The sequence below is a fragment of the Anser brachyrhynchus genome, assembly GCF_964034855.1.
Source record: "Anser brachyrhynchus genome assembly, chromosome: 7".
NCBI lineage: Eukaryota > Metazoa > Chordata > Aves > Anseriformes > Anatidae > Anser > Anser brachyrhynchus.
In genome coordinates, this window is record NC_137701.1 from 10,403,943 (window position 1) to 10,423,615 (window position 19,673).

The window sequence follows — 19,673 nt, forward strand, 5'->3', positions numbered from 1 at the left end:
CTCTGCCTTAAGGAGCTCTGTTTAAACGAGCAGACATAGACAGGGGAATGTCTGCGAGGTAATGAGGTGGTGAGAGGAATGTGGGTTGAATTCAGCACTTGGCTGGCTAAGGAGCAAGCTGTTAGTCCCTAAGAAATTCCCAAGCATCACGCGTGAGAGAGAGGTTCCCTTACACCGTGCTGTCCCCACCACATGCTGTCTGCTGCCGACACTGATGTGAGCCGGGCCTGCCTTTGCTTTTTTCCATGCAGACTTGTTTTTTGGGTTTTTGTTCTTCAAGTGCTCCTTCTAGCCCAGCCGGGCTGCAGGACCAGCGAGCAGTGTGCTGATCCCTACCATGAGTATCCCTGGTGTTATTTTCCTCATCTCCTCCTTGTTGCAGGATCTGACTGTAGCCCGCAGCCGTGAGCAATAAACTCACTTAAAGTCACCCCAGGAAAGAAAACTATCAAGAAGTTGGACTCTTCTATGCAGAGATACACGATTTCTCCTTCGGCTCAGCTTCTCCCCAAACAGTAAGTTCATAGATCACAGATGTGCTCTGAAAATCTGGTTAATAGGTAAACAGGTGTACATCCTGGCTAGGGACTGCTGTCGCGTACCAGGGAGCTGAAACACATCTTCGGTACCTCGATGACTGTATCTCAGCTCTGCTGTTGTTGCCAGCTTCCACAAAGATGAGTTGACCTGTCCCAAAGACTCGGTCTCTAACTGGATTTCTGCAAATCTGAGATTTTGAACATCCTTTTTTGAATACGTTTTTGAAAAAAGACCTGGTACCTAGTGGGGACTTGCAGATATTTTTGGAGTACCACAGCTCTCGAAGGGTAACTTTAGCTTCTCACAAGAATTTTCTAAATTTAATTTAACCATTTCAATATGTCTTTAAATTGTCCGCATTTATCTCTTACACATTCCTGTCCAGGCTTGAGCTGTCTCCTGTTTCCACTTAGGGTTGCAATCACCAGTGGTTTCCACTCATGCTCCCTGTGCCAGAGATGTGCCCCCTCCGACACAGACACTGCAAGTTGATGACAGTCACTTTGCCTTGATATTTTAGCAATCCGTGTCTCAGATGACACCCTCCTCCTAATCCCTGCTTTCAATTCGTATTTCTTCCCCCCAGTATCTGCGTTTTGTATCCCTCTCCCTCCCTGGCACTCGCTAGCCTCGTTTCGTTTTTCCCTTGTAGCATTTCTGAGCTCGGTGCGACACGGATGTTGGCTGCCTGTTTCAAAGCCATTTCAGATTGGAAGGCACTCACTCCTTTGTATTCTCAAGGAATTAATGAGGATGTTAAATAAAACCAGACACCCACTTTAATCTTTTTACCGCTCCCCTCGGCATCTCTGCTTTTCAGTATGGAGCAGCTACTATTTCTCCTTGCCCTGTGGTTCTTCAATCAGCTTGCTATCTGGAGGAAGGGTTTCTCATCTCCCCCACTCTACATGTCTCATGAGACGCCATACTAAATGTTTGATTCCTTTTACTGCAGCATTGCCTTCATCTGGGACAATTTGTCCATGTCTAAAGCAGGGCTGTGGTTTATTTGGTGCGATGACTTTCTTCCTGAGTACGTGCGAATACGCAAAGGGGACTAAACAGGGACATACGGGCTTAGCACCTAGCCGCTCCTTGCTCATAGTGCTGTCTGTCTCCTGAGCTGTAATTTGCCCTGAAGGATACAGCTAATGCGGGTTCCTCCTTCCCACATAATCTCCTCTGTGTTTATGGAGACGTCAGGAAGCACAGGCTGACCTGCTGGGTTGTGCTGCCCATCCACGGGGAACAGGTTCATCTGGGCAAGATTTCCCAGGGTTTTGCTCAGACCACCTTGCAGTGACTCAAGCTCAGGCTGTTCCCCTTGGGAGTCAATGCTACCACCTAGCATGCTTGGAGCTAGGATTCATTTTTGGCCCTGGCCTCTTTTTTGCTCACTTCTTGCCCTTCATCCAGGTGCCACATCCTGTTTTCTCAGCTTCGAATTTGTCTGATGCCTGCAGCACCTCTGGAAAAAGCTGTCTCAGGCTACATAGCTTCACATCTCCTTAGAAAATGCCCATATTTAAAGAACTATTGGGCACCCAGCATCTTCCCTAAGGACTTGTGGAAGCTGCTGAGTGCTCAGCACACGTGATTCATGGTCAGCTCTACATACATATACATGGACTCTAAGCCCTTAACTCTTTTTCTAAAAGTTTGGGCTAAAATGTAGGACTGTGAAAAGATTCATTAAGGGAGTTGCCATAATATGTGTGCATCATCCATGTGTCACTTAGGTATTGTACGAAGCTCAACCCAGAAAAGACATCCTCCCTTTATCCCCACCATCTCTCTGACAGGTTTGCACGTAGAACTGTTTCCACTGAGTGTTCATTTCTTCCACAGGCAGCAAAGCCAGAACAACTTCCTAATTAACCCTGGAATTGTCCCCAGGCAATCTGCAGATGAGTCGCCCTTGAAGTACAGCCCCAAGGACAGACGTGCTCATAGGCATCTTCTGTGGCTTTTGCACGAAAACAGCCATCAGAATGGTCAGCACCAGCCATGTCAGGTCCAGGTTTGGTTAGGGCCAATGTTTAAAGCCAACACGCTCAGTTCAGGATTGCTCTTACCTAGATGTTCCTTCAAGGACAGCAATCCCTAATGGTCAGTCCCTTCTGATGGAAGTTGCCTCTCCCTGAGCCTTAATACAAATGGACACCACCCAGTTCTTGCAATGTTTCAAAATGAAGCGTAATTCTGTTTGAATGGAAGTTCTTTGGGGTAGAAGTCCTACTCCCATGAAAGCAAATGGGAATTTTTCCTCTGGCTTTCATGGAATCCAGATCTGGCAAGCCATGAATGCAGACCTGTCACATTTCTTTCTCTTCCCTCATCAATTAACTGCATTTTTTTCCTGGGAATCAGCTTAGTGAATTCTCATCTGACCGAATACCTCTCTGAGGTACCTCAGTGAGACTGGGACATTTCCTGTGGCTATCACATCCGCTTCAATGTCCTTATAGGCAAACGTCACAGCCCTTAACCATCAAAACAGGCTTTTTTTTGACAGCAGCAAAACAGCAAGCCAGCCTGGATAAGATGAGAGGGACACCGTAAATATTACATAGGTTCTGAGGCATTTGCTGTAAGTTCAACAGGAACTTTTTCAGCTTCCCACTGGGAGAGATTTCTTGGGAATAGAAAACTTTCTGGAGCTTGTAATAACTTCTTAAGCGATACTGGGATTTTTGACATTCCGTGTTACACAACAGGAAGCAGAATCTTAATAAAAATGCTGCACACAGTTGCCTTTAATAGGAAACAGTCTACGCAGCGGTGGAGGAATACTTAAACTACTCTTTGCCCTTTTTTCATCTAAAAAAAAAAAAGAAAAGATTTTAGAAAATTTTTGAATTTACTGAATGTCTTATACTGCTAGATTCAAGGAGATGCATGAGAGTGACAAGAGCAACCTGTTATACCCTATAGGCAAGCTGGGTCCTGGGCAGCATAGGACAAGGGTCTGTCTGGTGAGTGTCATCAGCTTTGTGTTTGCAGATGCAGACCTTTTTTACAGACTTTTTTTGAGCAGAATGGGGACTGGCTTCAAACGTCAAGCTGGCAGCATCTGGTTTTGTTCATCTGGAATAGGAGCTTAGGGTGCAAAAGCCTGACTGGGAATTGCAACCACACATAAAAGGAAGGGGAAGCCGGCTAAATCTGAAAGCCAGACTTCTGACTGCTTTCTTATTTGGAGTGTAAGACAAGGCAGGGGGAAAGGTAGGGCTGCTCCCAAAAAAAGGGTTTCCATACCCTCGTAGAAAATGTTGAATGCCTCCTTTTCCCCTCTACACAGGTAAGAAAACGCAGTCAGCACAATGTATTTGGTGAACTATAGTTAGCAACTTGTCAGTATCTGCCTTGCAGAGAATTTATCTGCTGGGATCCTAACTCCCCGGGGCATTGCTCACCTGCGTTTGGTGGTCCAAGGGTCAATGTGGCTGCCTGAGGCTGGGCATGCGGTCAGGGAAGTCTGCTGAGCAGAATTTGGCCATACAGACAACAACTGAGAGAAAAAAAAAAAAAAAAAGGAAAAAAAAAAGATTCCTCCCAGCTCCTGACCCCTTGAGTTCCAGCATTCGAGAAATACCCAGAAGATTCAACAGTCCTAAATATATTTTCCCTGACTTTCAGCTGAGAGAAATTCCTTCCAACTGATGTTGCTTTTTAACACAAACCACGGGGCAGACGACCTTGAATCAAGCCCAGCCCTTTCGCTTTAGGGTAATTCGCGGCTGGTTTGGGGGGCTTGAGCTGCTCCTTCCCCATCAGCAAGTGGCCGGTGAGTAACATGTATGAGTAAGCTGCTCAGATGTCTGTGCAAAGGAACCTTTCCCGTCTGAAGGGCGTACAAAATGATCCAAAGGAAGCCGAGGTCTGTGCCGTGCGGGGAGGACTGGAGCACGCCTTGGCAGCGCCGCTCACCTCAGGCTGCAGGCAAGCCCTGGCCAGAATCCGGGCTCCTCACCCAGCCCTTGTTTCATTTCCAAATTTAAACCTGGAATAATGTTTACAGTAAATAAAGGCCACCTCCGTGTCCGGGAAGGGGTTTAATTTCCATCCATCTCTGTGCTTTCAAAGGGGTTGCAGCTCATAGCAAGCCTTGGGAAAGGGGGCCGAATTTTAGTAAAGGGGGAATCTGTGGGCAGCACCCAGCAGTTTGATTTTCCTGCCTGTAACATGCTCCAGAAGCTCTGCTGATCATTTATGAACCCTTTACGCATTGCTTTCAAGTGGGACTGCACTGTGAAGGGTGCTCGATTGCTGCCTAGCCTGCTAAAAAAGGCAAATAAAAGCTAAGGGGCCAGGTTTTCAAGGAACTCCGTGCCTGAGGATTGCGCTAGCCCCGGGTGCTTCAGGAGCACGCCGTGATACCACAGACAGAAAAGGGCTCTTGTGCTTTTGCAGCCTCTCCCAAAATGTACGGGACAGACCGGAATTTTGTCCTGGAAGTTTGCTTGTGTGGTCATCCCCGCAGTCTGGGACCGTTTGCTTGGGTTTCCAGGCAGAGCTGCTGGGAATAATAACAAAACGGAGTCTGAAATCTGGATGTGAGCTACTGAAAAAAGGTGAATTTTTTTTCCTTCTGTACCACAGGGTTGTATGCTGAGTTCACGTTCATACAAAGCTTGCAGGGACAGAGCTGTCGTGGAGGAGGGAGGACTGGTTCCAGCAAAAAGCACACTTGTAAAAACGATGCTATGCTCTTTCCTGCAGGCCACCTATAACCACAGCCTCAGCATTTGTTTTCCCCCGGGGACCCCGCAGACAAGGATTTCCTCTAGGCTCCCGCTCCTGGCCTGCTGTGGGGCTGTAGGAAGTCATTTTGCAGCTGCCTGCCTCAGTTTCCCCTATGCAGTAAGTTGCTCAGGATTCCTTGGCTTGTGCCTCTCTCTCACCCCTCTCTAACCGACTCCCGAAAAGCTTTTCCAACCTTAATAACATTTTGTGGTTTCTGTCCTGAGGCGTATTTAAAAAGGCTTGGTTTTCATCAGGTGGCTAATAAGGTGAAAATTGTCTCCTGTTACGGTTTGTCAGGCCTAGCCCTCCTCCCCAGCTCGTATCAGAAGTGCCCCCCCCCCCGCTCCTCAGCATTAAATTCAACTGCTCAGACTCGTTAAAAACTCTTGGTTTAGCTTCCTGCTTAAAGCTGTAATTTTAGATCCTCCGTGGGTATAAATAGACACAAACACAGCGCAGTTAAGCTGACATTCACCGGGAATAAGGCCCAAACGTTTATTTCTTCTCTTCACCTCCACTGTCTGTCTTTCAAAAGTAGACATTTTGGGAACTTAATCTCCCGTGAAACCTATAGGTTTCAGTCTAACGTGGAAATGGATCTGCAGGTTTATTGGTTAAATCTTTATAGGAAATAAAACGCCCGTAACCGGACCCGCGTACAGACCTTTGGTGGCGTTTCTTCAAGATGGTTTGGGACAGCCTGCCAATTAATGTGGTGACCCACCAGAAACACTGGAAGTTTATCATTCCTTCCCCGTGACTAAGCATATACAGTGTTTGGAAGAGGAGGTTTTTTATTTTTAAGAAGAATAATGATAACCCAGCGGATACTTGTGGAGTTCAAGTGGAACTCGTCTCCCCTAGGTCCGTGTCGGATGACTCAGCTCTGCGCTGGGGATACGCAGGACGGGAACCAGGACACAAATGTGTCGTACACATCCATCACACACAAGAGATGGATGATCTGGAATCGACCATCACGGGGTGTCAAAATGGCTGCAGGGCTTCAGCAGGGCATGGTGGCTTCATGTTCATGGGACACTATTCCTCAGTGCCTCCGACTCCGTGCCCCAAGCGTTGTCCCTCGTGCTGAGAAGGATGACCTGAACTCAAAATGTGGTCCTGTACCCCACTGCTGTCATGGGGCTCCTGCAACAGCAATTCCTGGCTACCACAAGGCCATTCACGTTGCCTACCACACGTTGTTTTTGCCTTCTCCCTGTTGAGCTCTGTTTTTGGGAGCTCTTTGCAGCAGCCTATATATGCACAAAGCAGCTGGTCAGAAATGTTTGGTCAGGGCTTTTCTTTCCCCCCCTTCCCCCATGAAAAATGACATTGAGACAAACTGCTTCCCACAGAGAAACTTCCTTTTGCATAGACATTCCTGGAGGAGGAGGGGATGCCCCAAAAAGCCAAATTGCCTGGGAAGGATGCAAACATCTGAGAGCGCTTAAACGCGGAGAGCGAAAAACCCCAAACGTGTTCCTTCTCACTGGACTCGAGTGCTTGAGCACGTTTTCTCACAGCAATAACGTGTGTTTAACCTGAGGTGTTTTCCTCAGCTGATAAGGCTTTTTCGAAGGGCTTATTCTGCTACTCAGGGCATGAATTCCCAGCGTTGTCATCCATGCCCCTTCCCAAGCCTTAAATCCCTCTCCAAAAAGAGCGACTGAGGGGATCGTCCCCCTCAGGCCTGATCCATTGGCGGCAGGCGAGAGGAGGGGGAACATTTTCGCATTCTTTCGAAACATACGTTGGAACGTCTCCATCGGAAAGAAAAGTGCTTACGCAGCTTTAGTTACTTGTACATGTGCTTTGGATTGTGTGAAACCCTATCTGCTTTTTCTCAGCAGAGTCCTGATCCCCGCGTGAGGGAGGGAGGCAGCCAGCGCCGGTGCCTTGCTGCACAGCCCTGCCGAGATCCCCACCAGTGCTTCCCCCAGCGAATCCCCCCGAGGCAAGCACCAAGAAAAGTCCCCACCACCTGCATTTTTTGGGCCAGGTAGGTAGGAGGAGGGGATGTTCCTCCTCAGGCTCAGAGGGCTGGTGAAAGCAAAGTATTTGGGGCATAAAGGGGGGAAAATGCTCAAACAGCTCCGTTTGCCTTTCCTGAAAATGATGAGATTCCCTCTTTTGTGTCTCAAAAAAGAGTCTGGGGAAAGGGATGAATGTGGGCTTGTGTGTGTAGCCACGCTACTGCTGTAGGCACCAGCCCAAACATCACCGTTTCATTGCTCCTGGTGGGCGCTGTGGTGTCTCCACTGCTGCTGTCCACAGAAATGTACAGCCTCTGAGGGGCTCGGCGTGTGCAGGAGGAGGAGGAGAAGGAGAAGGAGGAGGAGGAGGCAGCTCCCTGAGAGTGGGGTAAGGCAGGGGAAGCACAGGGAATGTGAACACCACAAAAACAAATCTGTTAATCATTACAGCCCAGCAGTGCTGCTAGCAGCTGCTACTTTTCAGGCTGGACCCTCACCCTAAACAGATATCTCAAGCACCCCTGGGCTCAGCTTGGCTGAAAACTAGCCAGGGTCTGGAAAAACAGCAACATGGGGGCAGCTTCCAGGCTCCTGAATCAGCATTTTGAAGGCTAGACGTGCTGAGTTACCCGCCTGCCTTCCCCCGAGGCATGTGTGTATACATACAGATATAAAATACACATGCAGATATGTGTTAGTACACACACTCACACCTCTGTGAAATGTCAGCCAAAAAATAATTCAAAGATCGCTCGGCCTGGTTCAAATGCTGTTAAGCTTCAGAAATTACAGACCCCTCCAGGAGCGGGTAAGAGCTGACACAAAGCAGCAATAACCCAAAATTTCCCAGCTGTTGTGTCTGGCCTTTTGAAAAGAGGAATTCCTTGGTACTGAGCCTGAAACCTTACTCTTTCCACTCTGCATTGCCTGAGGGCGCTAGCATGAAAAGGATGCATGAGAAAGGATTTATTACCAGCAAGGTGCTTGCAGCAGCTCGAAGACTAGAGTTAGGTGGACATGAGGGAGATGGGGAATAACCCTTGCTACTTCTGCTTTTCTTCCCAAGACTGTCTTCACGGAGAACTGCTTGCAAGAAACACATGATATTCCATAGTCTGGTGGCCCTAAATATTAGAGGAGATGGCTCCTAGCTCTTTGTGGACTGGTCAAGTTGGCTGCAGTCTGGCTAAAAGAAACATGAAGCAGAGCATGATCATCACAGCAGAGCTCCATGGCAAGGTATGGCGTTGTGCTTGGCCTGTTTTAGCTGAGTTTTCTTGGGGAATTTATTTCTCAAGGCTGGTGGAAGACCAGCAGGTAAATGCAGGAACTGTCTGATTCTTTCAGCTGTGGGCAGAGTATGTGTAAAGAGAAATAGAGGTTATTCCTAGAAATTCAGGGGAGCAGATTTCACCAAGAACTGGACCAAGAGTGGAAGGTGTTCCCTTTTAACCTCCTTGTGCACAGGACCTAAGGCAGGTAATGTCCCCTTGAGAACATCCCTGACCAGGACCACACAAGCTGTTTGGCAGCATGAAGCAGCTTTAAAATGCTCCACAGAGTCCCACTCTGCCTTCCATACATCTTTGGTGAAGACTTGTGGTTGTTGGGGTGAGCAGTGGGAAACACTTGAATATTTCTATGTCATGATCCAGATTTCCATCAAAATCTGGAAGAGTTTCCTGTTTAAAAGCTCTCCTTCTGCACAAACAGAAACAATGCCAATTTGTTACAGAAACACCTTGCCATTTTCTGCTAGGTTTAACTAGCAGACAGCACAGAGCCAAAATAAAGGTACTCCCTAGCAGACCTGCTAAAAATTCCTTCTGACACTGTTTATGGGACAGTAAATGCAGCAGCACTAGTCCACTCTTACTCATACTGGTGTGGGGCACATCTCAATGCAGTGGCAAAGGACTGTGACAGCAGTTCAAAGCCATCTTTCATCACACTCTCAGCTCTACCTGAAATGCTTGTAGGGAGGGTTGACATCACTGTCCCACATGTGGCTGAAATTCTGGCCAATACTCCAAACTGGCTCCAGAATTGCCCAGGCACGCGGAGCAGAGATGTTCTCTTTTTCCCCATCTGTGCCTTGGTATTTACCCTAAACTGCACAGGACTGTGGTTTGTAACAGGTTGGTTCTGTCTGGGACTGGAACCAGACAGAAAGCATTTTCTGTACCAAAATGCCATAAATTTTTATTTTCCCAGCATAAAAGAATTAGGGATGGAAGATCCTCCTCTCACTGCGGGGCAGCTCAGGCTGGCTCTCTTGCTGTTTCCAGCTTTATGGTACAAAAAAGCAGCAGCAGGGAAGATCCCAGACCTCTCTTTCAGGCTCTCTCCACCAACAGGAGATGCTTCTAGGTTTTAGCACTGCCCTTGAAGATTATCCATTCTTCTTCGTCGTACTTGTAGCCCACATGGAAATGTATGACTCAATGAACTTGATGAACAACAAAAAGTTGGTAATCTGTCTTCAGTTGCGTGAAGGATGCAGCACAGATTTAAGCTAAACTTTGTGCTTCTTCTGACAAAAGCAAGTCTGCAGGAACTCAGAGCTTTCCTCCTTTCAGTCCCCCCCGGCCATCCACATCTTCCCTCCATCTGAGGATACACACATGCAATTATTTTGATGTAGACTCCTATTGTTCACAAAGTGCTTTGATGGTAGAAACCAAGCTATGTATTTGTAGTGCTTAATTGGGTATCAACGCAAATGCTGATTTAGAGCAGTATGTGTAGCCTTGTCCTACACTTTATTAACACTGCATGTATAATCACACCACTAAAGTCAGATCCTTTCAATCAGAACTGAGCACACGAGGCTGAATTTTGTGGTATGGGCATTGTGTTAAACTTCTCTATAATCAGAATCCCAAATAGAGACACTGACGTTTCCTCTCAATATATACGTCCTCCTGATGTTTCTTTCAATATATATATGTATGAAGAAAAATCTGATGCAAAACACTCAGACTAGGGGAGCATTTTAGTATGAGATATGTGTAAAAATGGCCTAAATATGTTGAAAAAGACAAGTCATGATTTGCCTCGTGGCTTTAGCAATGATTAGTTTCATTAGTTTGTAACAAATGATGCAAATATGAAATGTTGGAAGAGAGAGATGAGAAGTGCCTGCTTTTGGCTTATTTTGGCTGTGCAAAACCTGTTTTTTTGAGCTGAAGAGCATCTGCAACTCCTGTTGACTTCAGAAGGAGGACGCTACCTCGCAGATTGGAACAACATAGGGTGGAAACAGCAAATCATTCATCACATAAATCAGCCCCAAGAAAATGATCTCATTTATTTATGTCCCTAGCCAAATCTGCACTCATTTCCTCCGTGAAAGGTAATACATTGCCTCAGCTAGAGTCTTGAGTATCAAGCTTTTAAGCAACACAATGCCCGCAGTCCCTGGGGCATTGCCTCAAAAGAGGTCAGGGCTTCTGCAGCTGAGTGATCAGGGAGGGCTGCTGTGACGGCTCCTGCTCATCACCTTGTCTGCACCACCACTTCCCAGGGGCCAGTGGAGGCTGAGGACCACTGGTCAGTGCTTTCTCACATCTCAGGTGTGATGTTTTGGAACTTGTTTTTCAATGTCTCCGTGACCATGTTTATCAGTGCCATGTTTCTCACTGCCCAGCCTGCGTTTCCCTTCAGCTTTGTTCTTCAGAAGGGAAGCTGAAGACCTGGGGTCATCACTACATGAGTGAAGTTAATATATAAGTGGAATATAAAGAGCTAATTCGCAGTTAACAATAAAAGACTCTGTAATCGATTGGCACCAGCTATTAGCAAGTCCATCAGGGTGCCTGTAACCAAACCTTAAAATTGTCTCCATCACTTATCATCATTTTGTTTTGCCCATCAGTACTTTGTTACAATATCCAACAGTGATTCCTTGTTTAGCCATCCAGGAATTCATCACGGAGATGGGAAGACAGCCTCACTAGTGTATCCTATACCAAGAGTAGGCTGGATTTTCAAGTTGATCACTATTTCCAGTAACTGGTAAGGCTGTGTAAGCGGAGACACAGCTGGCAATATTGTAGTTATAGTTATGTTCCATGATGTTTTATTTAAATTCACTTTTTTTTTCTTTTCCAGTCTAAGTAACATTGCCATGTTATTTTTATGATGTAGTCCTGTGGTTTCGAAGAGAAGGTCCACAAAACCCTGCAGGCTGTCTGTCGCAGAGCTGGTCCATGGGTTGTACCAGGCTGCACATCCAAAGGGGCCCCCACAGCTGACGTGAAGCTTTTTAACCTATTGCCACAGGGCTTGGCATGCCAGAGGTGTCCCCTGCTATGTGGTGGGTCCTGTTGTTGCTTAGTACTTCAGCGTACACAGCAACTACAAAACATTTGGGAACTGCTTACCTGCTGTATTCTTGCTCTCAAAGGGTAAGGCTTTGCCAGTATTTTGCATAAAGTTAACCCTAAGGCATGGCCCTGGAGAAATACGTATTCAAATGTTTCAGGAAGAGCTAAAACCTGCTCCCATAGCCATGAAAGGAGGCCTTGCCATTGTTTTATGAAGTTGGAAGAGATTCAAAGCATCCTGTGACGGCTGCTTTGGGTTATGGGAGTCATGATTAGGGTTTCTGTTGCTGTTCTTTGAGGCACAGTTTGCTTCAGGTGTGTAAAATTCAGGCAATTGGGTTCTTGGTATATGAAATAATGACAGGCTGGGGAAAGTGGATGGGGTGGGGTGGGATGGGGTGGGACGGGATGGGATGGGATGGGATGGGATGGTAGGCTTACCACACGTTACCGATACCAATGTTTAAAAGTTATATTCATACTATTTGATAACCTTTCGGTAATGGCACAACCAGTATCATGTCCGAATTTATTATTTGTACAGAATTTTCTCCTGTGCTGTGTGGTTAAGACCACGACCCCTCAGCTCTGAAGCCTCAGCTTCTTTCCAAGCCTGGCACAGGGCTGGCTCTCCCTGCTAGCCCAGACTCTGCTAGAGCTGATTTTGGGGTGCAGGTGCTGGGCCATGGGATGGGCAACAGGGCTTGGGAAAGAGCTTGTGAGCATCGTAAAGGCATGTGGCTTCTGGCTTCCAGGAGGTTTTGTTTTGCTGGCATCAGAGCTTTGGTCTATCCCCCTCATAATAGGCGAGCGTCTCACTGTCTGTAACACATCCCCCTTCCTCAAACCCTGTATTTCGGTGTGGAAAAGGCAGTAGAGGGTGTCTTATCTCCGAATTTACAGGGGACTTGCTGCAAGGGCTGAACCCAGGCCTCCCAAGCTCCAGGCTCAGCCTCACATCACCAGCAGCTCCTGCCCTCTTCCTCCACAGCCGCCGGGCCGGAAAAAGCTGTGGCCATAATCTGGTGTTAAATCTCTTCTGATCAAGTAGCTTTGCTCTTAACAAAATAATCCTATAGAATGACTTGGCTCTCAGCTGGGAGCAGTAGGAAGATCTGGGCAGTGTATTACAGGCCGGGCACAGCACCAGGAAATTAAGCTTTATTATGTGTGCTCTGGCAGCGGAGCGCACACAGAAGTGATGTTTATGGCATTCGTGCCACCGTTCTTTCTTAATTCCTAATTCTTTTCCTATCACAGTATGGTTGGGATGTTCTCTTAGGGGAAAGCAAGGCTAATTTCTGTTTTTTATTTCTGTTTTTTTTTTTATTTTTTATTTTTTATTTGTTGTTGTTTTTGTTTTTTTTAAGCTGACAGATGAACCAAGGGCTCTGCCCTGCCTGTCTGTGTTCACTCCTGGAGCGAGCAAGTCAGATGAGGCACGAGCCAGACCTATCAAAGGTAGGTTCAACACCAAAATTGCTCCAGCTTGATCCCCTGACACCCACTGTCCTCTTCTGCTGACAGCCATGAGGCCAAGACCACCAGTATGTTCCCTTCTTGGAGCCCAGGGCTGTCAGGGTTCGGAGGCAGGGCAGTCATTGTGGTGAGCATCACCACTGCTGCCCAGACCCACAGAGTAAGGGGCAGGGGAGTCCCTTTGAGACCAGCTTATCTGGCACATGGGAGCTCGTTAATCAGGCTGCAGATTAGTAATCTGGTGTTTAAAAGCATTATCATACTTTTCCCTCCCAGCTTTAGGAGCCTGGTAGTGGTAATGAAAGTCCGAAGCCCTGGTTTCAGTTCCTTTCTAATTTAAAGATTAGATACCAGCTATACTGAAAATCTTTTTCCATTTACCTTTGCCAAATCTTGAAAAAAAAGTGGAGTCATGACCCAAAGCAAAATCTCCAGCCCCTGTTAAGTCGCTGGCATGCTCCTTTGCCTCTGAGAAAGTCAGTTACATTGGGGTTTTCCCATATTTTGTTGTAGGGCATCGTAGTACTGATGATCAGAGGACCTGTCTCCAAAGATCTGTTCCATGGAAACAGTCATGATTTTCAGATGAAAATTTTAATTTCCTTCTCTGGAAATAACAGTGCTTACTGAACTTTCAGTTAGTTTTCGTCCATGTTTGTGAAATATTTTGCTGAATGTGGCCAAAAGGAGGGGCATAGAGGGCAGACTGGTAGTTTTCAGTACAAAAAAATCCTGAGAAAATTTTCAGGGGAAAATGAGGAGATGCCTTCAGTTCATCAGAGTGTAAAGGGCTCAGCCAGCTTGAGACTTCCCTATTTCAGATATGGTGCAGATACCCAATAAAGTCAACTCTTCTCACCTCTAGAGCTGCAAATGACACATTTATAATAGGATTCTCAGGAACAAGGGGCTCCGGGTTCAGCCTGAGTTTTTTAACACTTCTCAGGCTCTGTGTGAGCTTGAGCCTTCTCTTCATTCACCACGTTAATGCTAAACGCTGCTGAAACCACCAGGTCTCCCTCCAATAGATTTCCTATTAAAACTATTTATTTTACAGGATCTCTCTGTTCCCAAATATATACTAGTTTAACATTTCTGGAAAAGGTTTGGCTAGGCTTCCTCGGAACTGGACCTTTGCTCCCTCCCAAGGTTCATGAACCTTCACAACTCTCTAGGTGAACTCAGCCTGACTTTCCCATATATAACCAAATCCCAGGCCAGGTCAGTCTCATTTGGTTTCGTGTTTCACTATAGGCATTTTTTCACAGCTCCAGTTTTAAAGACCTGAGCGTGGGACAGATACAGGGCTCCCATAAATGCAGGCCATGGCCATGATAATCTTTGTGCATCCCATTTGTTGTATATGATGTTGAAATGTATTTCCCTGTAGCAAAATCCTGGAGTCACTGGGATGTGAATTACTAGCAAAGCAGAAATGGAAGAGGAGTGTTTATGGTTCATATGTTAAAATAATTCCTCCAAGGTTTGATGTACTCCCAGCCTCACACTAATTCTGTTTGGTCTGAGGCATTGTGAGTTTGCAAAAGTACCCAAAACGTTGAGGGAGGAAGCTCAGTTTGTTCTGAAATGACCACAAAAGGGCAAAGGCATTGGCTAGAAATGCACGCTATAATGCATAGTATGCAAAGTCTGCCAAAAAGTCTGAATTAGACAATTCTCTCCTGCTGTTTCCTTATAAGAGCCCAAAGAGGCGGTGCTTTATGTCAAGAAGCATGAGTCAATCCTCAGAGGAGGATGCTCAAATGGAAAACAGATCGGAGGAGGGCTCTGCAGGCTGTGCTGCTGCAGGTCCTGTCCCTTGAAGTGAAAAGCAGAGGAAGGGAGGAAAAATGGGATCGGTAACAAATGATGTGATGGCAGAGTGTCAATCACAGCGGAATTTCAGCCTGGCCCCGTATTACAGCGGCGCTGGGAGTGCTGTTCCAGCAAAGGCTGCGTCAGCACTTTGTTTAGCTTATACACCAATTTATTATCTGCCCTTTGGGCTGAGGCTGATTTTTCTAGGAGTTAACCTGGCAACAGCTCTCATCGTGTATTTTCAGCTAGCGCGTAGCTCAAGAGTTGTTTAACCTCTCACATCTGCAGCCTCGGCCCTGGCTTATCCTATCACGGCGCAATTTGCTTGGAGTGGCTGGAGATGTAAGCCTGAAATGCAGGCTCTGCAGCAAAGACAGGGGGTTGCACAAAGCTCCCACACTCAGAAAACGCCTGCATGCTGTCCCCTCAGCCTGAAAGTCTCCTTGGAGGCGGCCAGAACCGGTGGGTGTTCTGGGGGAGTTTCCATCTCTTCTGACCTTGAGCATCACTGGGCCAAGGGAAGCAGGGCACTGATCCACGATGGCAAGTAGTGGAATTGTCCTACCTAATTTGTGACTGCCTGCTGGAAAAATGGGACTAAATACATTTTCTTCGTTCAATTCTGTTGTGGAGTGAAATGCTATAGTTTAAAATCCCGCCTTTGTAATGGGACTTGAAAGCAGCCAGCATGCCTGGTGGGTGATGGCTCATTAACCCACGATAACTTGATCAGACCACGCTGAGAGAACGAAGGGCAATGGGTTGCTTGAATGAGGCGTTACTCTCCCAGGACCTCTAATGTCACTGAGATGGGAAACCATGGCATCGCTTGCTGGGGTGTGAAGCCTCCTGCTTAAATCAGGGTCGGTGCCTGAAGGTTGGAGCATGGTAAATATGCCACCAGTTCTGAAAGCATCTCCAGGGACCTATATACCAGGAAGTGTCACTGCTGTGTCAGAGCAGCTGGCAGAAATGTTAGAATTAGTAGGCACTTGGATAAAACTGATAGACTGGGGAGGAGTTAGTGCGGTGCTTGCAGGGAGAAATCACACTTCACAAATCTATTAGAACTATCTGGAGTGTCAAACAACATTTAGCTGGGGTTGAGCTGGCTGACTGAGGCTTTCAACAAGGTCTCTTACCATAAGCTTTTTAAGTAATGAAATTGTCATAAAAGGAGGGAAAGACTTTTCATCAATTACAGGCTTGTGATGATAAAAACAAAGTTCAGGTCTAAATCTTCAGATTGTACAGTGAAGAGGGGTTGTGGTATCATTTATGGTATCATAAACATAGTATCATTTATAAATCAGTCTTTTCTGGAAGCTCCCAATCTGGTGAAGATGTTTTGTGTTAATTTAAATCTGTGCCCAGACAGCACTTGCTTTGGATTTACCAAACAAAAATCCATTCAAGCTAGGTAAGGTTACCCCCATTGTTCTTACTACAGCATTTACAACTCTCAACTAAGATTCTGGTAGGAAGCTTTTCCTGAAAAGACCAAAAATCTGGTGGTGGATAAAGGCATGCCATCAAGTGAGGGAAGCTGTTTTTAGAGCAATAAATGGACCATCTCTTGTGACCAATCTCCCTGTGAAAGTCCAGCAAGGCAAGCAGTAGCTCTTGAGAGAAGGTCTGGCCAGAGAAAAGAGTTTTTGATCATGAGGGAGAGGTTTGGGGCTGCAATGAGGGTGGAAATATCAATGAAACACAGTACCAGAGGAGAGGGCTATCTTCCTGCTATCCAAATGATTTGGGCTATTTTTACACTGCATCACCTACACATTTTACACTGCATGTCCAAAACAGCTCAGCTGTGTCCCCAGATACCTCCATAGCCTGTACCATGCCTCCTGTTTTATGGAGATTTTCTAGTCCTGTTAGCAGAAGAATTTAGCTTTTCAAAGGAAAAATATATATTTAAAAATTCACCACAAAGGACCGAAGTCCAGAAATACAAGGTTAAATGGCCAGGAACGAGGATTCTGTCTGGTTTCCAGAAAGCAAGTGCTTGAGGGCTGAAAAGGAAAGACACCCAAATTATGAGCTAAGCCTGAGCGCTGAAGCTGCATGCAGGAAGGTGTCCAGTGATTGTTGGAGAATAGCTTGTCTTGGTCACTGACCAGGATGATCGCATGGTGAAGTTATTGCTCTTCCCAGATATCCACCACGCACTCCGAGTCAGTGGCCAAAATCAATTAGCAGCGATCGCATCACCCCACAGAAGGCAAATATGCTGTCAGTCTGCCGTTGAGCAACAGTGCTGCTTATTAGCTTATTGAGGATGTAATAGGAATAGCAACGGGTGAATAGTTCATGACAGATTATTTATGCGTCGGACTTCCTCCCGTTCCCTCTGTTTGCAAACTGACCTTGACTTTCCCTGCTACATTCATAACTCAGGACTGCTCGGTAACTCATTTCGGTGGCACAGCTCATTTGAGATGGCCTTTGGATATCTGAAAAGTGGGCTGTTTTTTTTTTTTGTTGTTGTTGTTTTTTTAACGACTCTTGGCTCTCTCTCTCCAAAGGTCTTGATATATTTTGGTGAAGATGTTTTACAGAAGCAACATGGGGAAATGGGGGGGAGTCATCAGCCACATGCCATTAGCAGAGCCCTTCCTCTATCTTCTTTTGTGCTTCATTCCCTAAACTCACCACCTGTAGCCCTGTGCACAGCCCGATGACATCCCAATGACCTCCATAGGTTTTGGATCAATGCTCAATCCCTTCACTCTGTGATATCACAGCCTGCTTTCCTACAAACAAGAGGTGAGATCACGCACTCAGGCTCCCAGCTCTGAAAGCAGTGAGGTCAAAACCCATTTCAGTCAGGGGAAATAGAAGAGAAAATTATCTGGCCCTACTCAGAGGTGAGGGAGAGGAGAGGATGAGCTGGGCAAGAGCCCACATGTGCTCGAACAGAGAGCGCCTGATGTTTCACAGACGCTGCGAGGAATGCTTGCCGGTCGGGCTGCATGAGCTGTTGCTGCTCTCGCTTCAGAATAAAAGTCCAGCTCTCCCAAAAAACTTGGGCAGAAGAGCCAGGGAAACAAGCCACTTCTAACGCCTGCCCGTGTAATCAAGCCCCGAACACAACAGCACTCTTCCTTGGCCGGGACCTGCGGCCCTGAGAATTGGGAAAAACCATTACAGAGATGCTCCTGGTTTGAGGAGCACTGCCAGCTTCTCTCGGTGGTCCCAGGAAATTCCCAACCAGACAAGGCAGCACTCATTTTTCCCACATCATCTCAGCTTGGGGTCCCTGTGGAGAAAGCCTGGTTGCTCTTGAAGAGCCTCTAATTATCCCTTGCAGCGATGGGAAGGAGCAGCAGGCTGTCTGCAGTACAAAGCAAGCTTGGGGTCGCCCTGACCCAAGCTCCATGTCAGACTGACCCAAAAGGGACTCTCCCCATGGCAAGGGGCTGCCGGGTGCCTGGGCCACCCCTGAAGGCCGGCGGGGCACAGCCCTGGGAAGGCAAATGGCTCAAAAGCAGCACTCCCGAGGCACCCCTGAGGCATTTTGGGCCAGAGCCGTGAAGAGCAGAAGTCTGGCAGAGGACACCTGCCCTGGCTGATAAATGTGTGGTTGACACGGTCGTGTTAGGCCCAGCTCTCCCCCACAGGCCTTCTCCACCACCCCATCGCCAGGCCCAATTTGAGGCCAGGGCTGTTCCTTGTCCTTGTATCCTGCCCCTTCCCATGGGCAGAGCGAGGAAATGTCTGTCCCTGTTAGAAATTGCTGGGGTGGTGTGGGAGCTGTGGTTTATAACAGGTATTTATCATTTTACAGGGCTGCTTTTCCTCGCGCGGGGGCTCAGCAGCTGGCATGAAGGTGTTGAACCCTCTTTGGTGCCACCCTTCTGGCAGGGGTAGGTTACCAACATGTCTAAATCCGGCACTTAGGTTGTTTAATGAGGCTGTATTGTGGGTTATGTGATGGAAAGCTGGAAATTATCACATCACTGAGAGGGGGAAAAAAAAAAAAGAAAAAGATTTTTGGTAGGTTGCATGGGAGCTGAAAGGTGTTGGAAAATGAAAGGGTCTTGGAGCAACTGGGTGTTTCTGGCCTGACCCCAAGGAAGGCTTTAAGTGGTGAAACTCTGAGGTGTGCTGATGTGTATGACTGCTTCTGGGGTTTTCCCCTCAGTTTGGGTCTCTTTTGGTCTCCATAGGAAGAGAAAGCTGGTACGTGACTTTGCATGGCTCAGCTTTCGTGTGTCCTTCGAGCAGAGGTGCAAAGGGGGCCAGCAAAGTGGAGCAAACACAAGCACAAGGGGCTGACTGCTGTGGTAGATGTCAGTGACAGCCAAGCACCAGGGGAGGGGAATGTTTTCTGAAAAGGAACGCTTTCAGCAGGATTTAAGAGCAAATAAAACGAGCCCTTGAGAACTCCCAAATCATATGGAGCTGTAAGTCCAGTAGGAGCGAGAAACAAGCTGACAGATACCGAGGTGATGAATCAGATTAAGGAGATGGAAAAGAGTTGCCCTGAATGGTAAGCCCTTCTAGGGCATGCTGATTGCCCGAGCTCTCTTTTAAATATATAAAAATAAATTTAAAAAAAAATATCACTCCTGCTTTTGCAGGGAGTTTCTCTGTCAGGAAGTAATGAGATCTTGCTGCCTGATTGTTAAAACACACACAGGCTCGGAGTAAAGAGGTGTCATTGTGGTCTTCAGGGCATCATCGCTCTGTAATATATATAAAAAACCCTTGCTCTCTGCTGACTCACGCTCTGCTCTCTGGAAACTGCAGCCCTCTTGGCAATCCCCCTCTTTCCACC

At 46.9% G+C, this 19,673-nt stretch overlaps 1 long non-coding RNA gene across 1 annotated transcript in view; it reads left to right on the plus strand.

Annotated features, from left to right (window-relative positions):
- LOC308198003 overlaps positions 1-19,673 on the plus strand; it is a 120,157-nt gene that overhangs the window by 68,292 nt on the left and 32,192 nt on the right. The window contains exons 7-11 of the long non-coding RNA XR_013953524.1: positions 383-515; positions 2,389-2,534; positions 5,263-5,403; positions 7,137-7,288; positions 8,329-8,501. This is a non-coding gene — a long non-coding RNA (uncharacterized lncRNA). The remainder of the gene's footprint in view (positions 1-382; positions 516-2,388; positions 2,535-5,262; positions 5,404-7,136; positions 7,289-8,328; positions 8,502-19,673) is intronic.